Consider the following 8113-nt stretch of genomic DNA (forward strand, 5'->3'; position numbering starts at 1 on the left):
AGGACACAGCAACTGGTCTAACAGCTGATGTAATTCACCTGGTAACTTAAGCACTGTGGACATCATACTATTGTTTTTTGCGACCACTGAGTATGCATAGCCGGCTACATCTACACTGTACATCTATCAGTGATGGTCAAGCAATGGTCAACCTATGTAAAGTGATATGGTCAGTAATGGTAGAATAACAGACGCATTATCGTAGTGTAATCACCTGTTTTACTAGCAATATTAAAGGTATATAGCCCATGGCGGTCGTCAGTTTGCAGTGGTCAATCTAAACATAATTTAATGTTCTGAAATACTAAGCTACACCATGAAATCTAAAATTCTTATCACCACCAGATCTCATAAAAACAAAGTTATGAAGAAAATTGGAGACAATGTTCGACAGATGCCACCTGTCACGTGAAAAAAGATAATTTTAATTAGCATCGTGATTAATGTTTAATCATTCTAAATTATTATTTCATATCATCGCCAGACATTTGACTAAAAATACAGACAGAAACAGATGCGGAAATCAATACATTCAACAGCAAACAGTGGATAAACATTTTTTTAAATCGATATAAACACCTAAACGATTTAAATATTTAGCATCAAAACAATGCATTGTTGGAGGTATCTTGGACACAGTTGAACGATGAAGAGGACACGATTATAGCACAATTGTTACTATTTCCGTTAGTTGTACATATTGGCACATAGCTAAAGGCACTTTCTCTGCATGTGTTGTGTATATCATTTAAGATACCTTATAGAGGTAACAGATTGAGATTGTAACATTATTGTACACTGGTTAAAAACTCATTTTCATTATCTTCAGTGACATCATATTAGAAATAAACAAAATTCTTTCCCATGAAGATGAAGGTTATTTATCTGGACCTACTACAGTGCCCACCAGTCAATTTCACAGATCATTAAAGAAATATTTGATTAATTCAAAGATAAGATAGTTAGACCTTGCATTTTGCAGATTGATTTCCGATTTCATCCTTCTTTTTTTTCCTTTCACTATGCATAAGATTCAAGAAAATCTGGGTAAAACTTTGGAGTTAAGTGCATAATCTTTTTACATTTAAAATACAGAAATCAGATGATAAAAGTAATTAACATTCGCTGAGAGCGTCTTCGGATTAAATTTAATGCCACAACACTGTTGCTCAGGTGGCCATTTCTGACCATTCGCTAAATGACCTAGCGTCCCACAATGAACAGTAAAGCACTAGTGGGTAATTAGCGATCATAGATGAGATCGGTCGTTACTGATATGAAGAAACTCTTAAAATACCTGAATATGACCTGTATTCAGCCATAGAAGAGAGAATCGACTACTATTCCTACATCTCTAACAGATAATTGTATGTTAATACATATGACAATACCGTGTATATAATGCTATTTTTTATCCTATAGTTTACTAACTTCTCAGTATCTGTGTCAGTTCTCTGATCATAAAGTACTTATCATTGAAATTACTTGTATCATATTACAATAAGTCTAAGAATAATTTAGCATAATCTTTTTTTAACAGCGATATAATTTTATTTGCAGTAGTAAATGTAGTTACAATGTTACATTATCCATGTAGATATAGATGCTTTATGTGGTTGACATGCGCTTTCAAATCTCAAACATGTACGCATGGAGTTCCTTCTGTCTGTGTGCCATCATCCATCGCAGTATTTTGATTTGATTTATGTAAATATATTTCATTTCTTGACAAATTATATTCATGATATATCTTCAGATACATGGCTGACCAGTCAAATATATGACATAGTCCAAAGGAATTAACTCTAATAGAACCATTAATTTAATTTAATTCACATATTTATGGCATTCATAACATTTTCTTTTGATAAATTTCTGAAGTGAAATATGCATCAAAATTTATTTTTTATGTTGGTGACCCATCAAAATTCAGTAGTGACGCTCAACCTCGAGAAGTAATAGTTCCATGCTTCCTTTGGTAACTGCTTTGTGTCCTTAGGCAAGATAAATAAGTTGTCTCCTCTTGAATGATTATGAAAACATTAATGCAAAATTTTAATATCATTTTTATTATAATTTAAAAATTTTTTAAATAATATGTTGATATAGTATTATGTTATGATTTATATTACTATTATTATTGCTATTATTATATATTACAGTTAATATTTATTATAATTTCATCATGATTATTATTAATTATTATGATTATTGTTTATCTTTATTAACATTATCCTCATTATTAATAATCATTATTAGGCCCAATACCATAATTATCATCATTATCATGATTACCTTCACAGTTACCATTATCTTGATGATCATCATTTATTTAAATCATTATTATTTCAACAAGCTTTGTTTTGAATCAAGACTGAAGGCTTTGGCTACACCAGAATCACTGTTGTACTACTAGTACCATACTCTAATTCTTCTAATATCACTTAGAAATTATTATGATAAATGTGTGTGCATCTACAGATGAATCATCTACAAACCATCTATAAATGTAGGAAATCTGAATGGCAAATATTTTGATTCATTTGTATACAAGCTTAAATAATCTGGTTTCTATGATATACACAGACATATTGTTGGTTTACTATTCAAGAACTATTCCACCTTGATTAGTGTACAGAACTTAGTCCTGTTCTAAATTCCTCTCATAGTTTGTTATCCAATGAAATAAGCAATAAATAATTCTATACTCTACTAGATTGCAGATGACTAAAAAAGAATTGCTCATTTAAATGGTAAAAACACCGCACGGAATCAATCAGTAACTTCTTAAACAAGTTTCTCATTAAAGTATACCAACTTAAGTGCCCTTTTCTTCAATGTCACTGAACATCAATTCACTTAGGAAACACATACTTGGTGCATTAATGTACCAAAACACTTTAACGATTCTTTTTTGTGTAAGTTAAGGAGTCATAAATTGACATAGAACGAGGGATACGGATGGAAATGGTTGCTTATCTGACAAATAAATCGAATGAAAATTGATCGCATTAGCTCAAGAACTTGTACGGAGAATGCGACACAGTTTTACCACTTGCCAAAGAGACAAATTACTGTTCTATCAAACACGAATCCAATAATAAATCGCATAAAAGAACCACGGTAAAAAGACAGAACTCTAATACACAACATAGATAATAATAGTAGTAATAAAAAGCATTTATATTGCTCCATATATTGAAGAATACGACGATAATACATACCATAAAAATTCCTAGTTGGAAATTTTTTAAAAAGATTAATTTTAAAATAACTTAAAAACAATCTAAAATCCAACCCCTGATCTTACAAATTGGAAACCCAGTGCCTTACCACTATGCCACTTTCATAATAACATCCAAATCTTATGAATACCTTAGGATAATTCTGTAGCGCAGTTTATTTATTTTTTTATCATTTTTTCGTGTTTATGGATGAAAAACAAGGACAAGTTGAGAGAGTAGTCTTGATGGCTGAGAAAAGGAATTAATCCAGTTGGAATTGTAAATTGCAGAGTCCATCCACGCTTTCAACGGATTTACGGCGGTGTGTGCAAAACTGTGAACAGTCTGATGTACCGTGACAAAAACCTGTCCAACAAAATTGACCGCAATCCAATAAATGACAGAAATTGCTTGACAGTACTAAATGTATGGATTATATTACCAGTATTCACTCCTACAAAAAATGTCAAGACATTTTAAAAACAAAATGTTAATGGGATAAAAGAATCCATCAATATATAAAAAAAAAAACAAAAAAAAAAAAACTAACAAACCAAACATACCATTTTTATCAAACATGGGACTAAACAAAATATCATTTATAAGTAAACGAAAAATACCTCTGTGTGATTTGAAGATTGATTTATTTTAATTGTCATCATTAATAATTAAAATTAATGAATATAAATGATTGTACAAGTTATTCACTGAAAATCAAATAACAATCATAAAACAAGCATAAAGCTTTGTAAAAGGACATAAAACTATGAACCCTACAAGAATTTTGAACTGAATTCACCTTTTGAAAGAAAAAAAAATTTACATAACAAGCCGGCTCACGGCAATCTCCATCTTGATTAATGATGTACACATATATAATTGATAGGACTTTTTTTTTTGTGTTCAGGACAAATTCATAACTACAGGGAAATGAAGATGTGATGAATGGTATTTTGACAGAGAACATCAAGAAAAACTAATATTTACAAGTCATGACGGATCATCATCCTTCTCTGTTAATTATTAGATGGGGGATATCCGACAGATTTCCTTAATAATGTGCCATAATTAGGGTTAATGCTCTGATAACCTACATGAGAGCTGTACATACAGAGATCTGTTTGTAGCAAACAGTATCCTATTTTTCAACGGTAATAATCTGTAGATTTTCTATGTTTATCCACAGGATATAGTGGGAAAGCCAACTGGACAAAGCATCCATGTACAGTGTTCATCCAAAAGGATTTTTGTTCCGTGTAGATACAGATGGCAGGTAGATAAATATAAGTAGGGTTTATATTTGATTGTTGTTTTGTGGTTTATAAAACCATTACTCATGGAAAAAGGTTTGGACTATTTAAGCAGTATCACAATGTCTGTCTCTTATACACATCTGAAACCCAGTGCCTTACCACTATGCCACTTTCATAAAAAAATCTAGTTTTAAACTATTTATTTATTATTAAATTAGCTTTTAGAACTTATAATTGACCTTAAATAAATTAAAGAAATAAAAACAGAGAATGAAAATACAATACAATAAATATGTAAATATAAGAGTCTTTTTTTTCACACTCATCCCCGTGTATACATAATTTTGTTTAAAGAGTAACAGGCACAAAAAGAAAAAAGGGAGTCAACAAAAATGATTTATAATTAGGATAGGTCTATATAATATAGTAGTTATATAATATACAAATTACTTTATACAACTACAATGATTGCTAATAGAATTTCAGCATTTTAAAAATCTGCGTATAAGGAAGTTGAACAATATTCTTTATTCAGTAACGTCTTTATTCCAGTCATGGTTCAAGGTTGACGAATTATTAAAATAATCTTGTCTGTTGTATTACCAGACCCCGGGACATCTGGTGGACAAGCCATTGCCAAAAAATTCATGTCTCTTGAGTTATTCTAAACATTTTTCCCTACAGTGTCACCAGGCATATCCTCTAGGGAGTATGCGGTCTGCTGAAGTGAACATTGTTCCTAAGTTTCCGTTACAAGACCGTACACGTGCAGTCACCAGAGATTTAATAAAGCATGTAATTGTAGACAGTGATTGAAAAAAGTACATCCAATCGGAAGTTGACTTAAAATAACAGAAATCTACTAGAAAAAATGCATTATTGTTACCTGTCTAACTGACTTTTGACAGTGAATAACATCCTTTATCTAATAGATTTTTAAAATGTGGAACAAAGAAGACCTTGATAATGAGAAAATGAATTCAGCTTTAGCAGAATCCTTACTAATCTAAAATATTCCTAGATTTTCTATAGGATTGATTAAATTATTAAAACATTCAAGAAAGTTATGAAACATCATAAATATTATGTTAGCTTTTAAATTCTAGACTCTGGATAAATATTGAAAGGAACATACATGAGATTTCAAATACTAGAAAAAATCTCACTGAATGGAATTAGTACCAGGACCTGTACTAAAGTTTATTCATTCAATTTTAAATATTCCACACATATATTTTATGTAAATAAAAAAAAGCTAAATTTTTATATTGATCTTTGTTTCCTAGTCAAAATGAATGTACCATAGACATTCAAGTTCAAATTGTGTGGGAAGGTTAAATTCATTTTAAACTTTATATCCAGGAGTATTTCCATAAAAAAATGCATAACTTTGAGATCTAAATCCTTATGTATATGATGAGCGATAACATACAGATGTATGCATCATAAACAAAGCTAGTACTTAGATTTAATGTTCATATAAAGATGTCATGTTTATGAATAATCCACTACCTGTCTTTAAAGATATATATTCACTTGTTTTTTGGTATAGTCAGTGGCTTTTACTTGGATTAACTCATGTATTTGGTCGCTACGTTCATCAATCTTGGTCACATTTACTATTCCTGAGTCCACACAAGACAAATAATCCCATAATCCCCATAATATATCACAAACTGAATGTGTTCAGATACTAATATTATATTTTGATCCAGGTTCCAGAGAGGAACACTGGTAGGAGACTGTTATAAACCTCATGGGGTTTTCTAAGGACGGTAATATCACGAGAGACAATTGCGTATTTAATAGCGAGCTGACAATTAAATGCTACGTTCTCTGACATGACAACAACTCAGACACAGATGCTAAAAGTTCAAATGTTTGATATTGTAGCAATTTCACTCACATTAATGAAAATCATACTACCAAACTTGATTTAAAACTTAATACTAATATTTAGTGTAACAAAACAACATAATCACAGTATATTACTGAAAACAGCTCAATGCAATTAAAATTATGCATTAATCTTAATATAATATGTAACAAGTCATTACATTTCATAATGGAAATCATAACTTATTTAAAATTCATATTAAAGAATGAGGTATATTTACATAGATTTGGCAGCTGAGACAGACTTGCGTGTCAAATTCAGTTTATCATTTTATATACATCAAAATATAGTTGAACAAAATGTAGTCAGACTTTTTAAAGTAATTATTTAAGTAATTGTCACAATTTATGTTATATTACACAATTTATATACAAAGTTAATAGCTAAATTTTAAAATTTTAATATAATACTTAATATATAACAAATTTTTATTAAAGTTCTATATCATAATATTTAATTTACCTTAGTATGCTCAGATGGAAATACAGATTATTAGAATTTTAACTTAAATTAAACCTATTTGTTATCTTTATATTATTTGTCAAACTATTATTGCGCATACTGTAGGCCTATTTATTAATGACTATTGTGAAACCATTATAGAAATTTGAGGCAAATATCTATAGCATAATGTATAAAAACTCAGCTGCTGAAGAATTATCATATCGTAATCCAACATTACCAATGCAGAACAATCAAGTTTTCATGTTCTCTAAGAGCTTTTATTAATGGTTTGATGAGTCTTGCTAAAAAGCTAAGAAAACAATGTTAGCAAAGCTTGATAATAGTCAAAAAGCCTTGACAATGAACATATATCATCGTATGTTAGTTTTCAAGGAGTATCTCATTTTCCCCACCAGGAATTCAAACCCATGACAATGGAACTTGCTGTTATCACCCTAATGGACAGGTTTTCCATACCCGATTACATTTCAAATATTAAGTATCATTGTTTAATTCCCCACCGGCAGAAGAAAATACTATGATGTCTACGGGAGGCAGACAATGACAATAGCGAAGTGTCTCTGCTACGATATCTGGTTAACGAACCATTAGCATCAATAATGTTGGTATAGATAGATTAAGCTAGAAATTTCTGAAGGACCTAACTGTATAGGCACTTGATGCTGTATGAAGGGATAGGCCCATAACAAATACAATATGTCACCATGGCAATGGAACCTTGATTATTAAAATGTAGAAATTAAAGATTATTAAGCTAACAGATGAAAACCAATGAAGCATACACTTATACGAACACATTATATAAGAAGGCTGAAATTGCTTGAAAATTAAGAACAAAATAAGAACAAATTGAGGCTGAAGTAAAATGTTAAAAGGGGTTTTTACTAATTTTTTAATAGAAAAAAAAAAACAAACTTTATCTGCACCTAATGTGCAGTAGGTATGTTTATTTAATACCCTAAAAAATACAGTACAAGCAATATATCTCTGTATAGTAATAATATTCTATCTTTGGGAAATCTGTAAAACAAGAACAAAATAAGAACATTTTGAGCCTGAAATCTGCCAAAAAATAAGAACACTGAGCCTGGGCAAAATTTTACTGGTTCTTATAAAAAAAAGTGTATAATGTTAGTTTGTTTATGAAATATCCCTGTGCACATATATTATTTCTAAACCCGAATAATTATATTTTTGGTTTTATTAATCACAAAAGATATTTTAGGATACCCTATAAGCCTGTAGCATGATATCTATAGCACATCACATTATAG

At 30.1% G+C, this 8113-nt stretch overlaps 1 protein-coding gene across 1 annotated transcript in view; it reads right to left on the bottom strand.

Moving 5' to 3' along the window:
* LOC117111196 (roundabout homolog 1-like) overlaps positions 1-8113 on the bottom strand; it is a 69487-nt gene that overhangs the window by 60457 nt on the left and 917 nt on the right. The window lies entirely within an intron of this gene.

The sequence above is a fragment of the Anneissia japonica genome, unplaced genomic scaffold (assembly GCF_011630105.1).
Source record: "Anneissia japonica isolate Jap-2015-1 unplaced genomic scaffold, ASM1163010v1 scaffold288008_len1385354_cov213, whole genome shotgun sequence".
NCBI lineage: Eukaryota > Metazoa > Echinodermata > Crinoidea > Comatulida > Comatulidae > Anneissia > Anneissia japonica.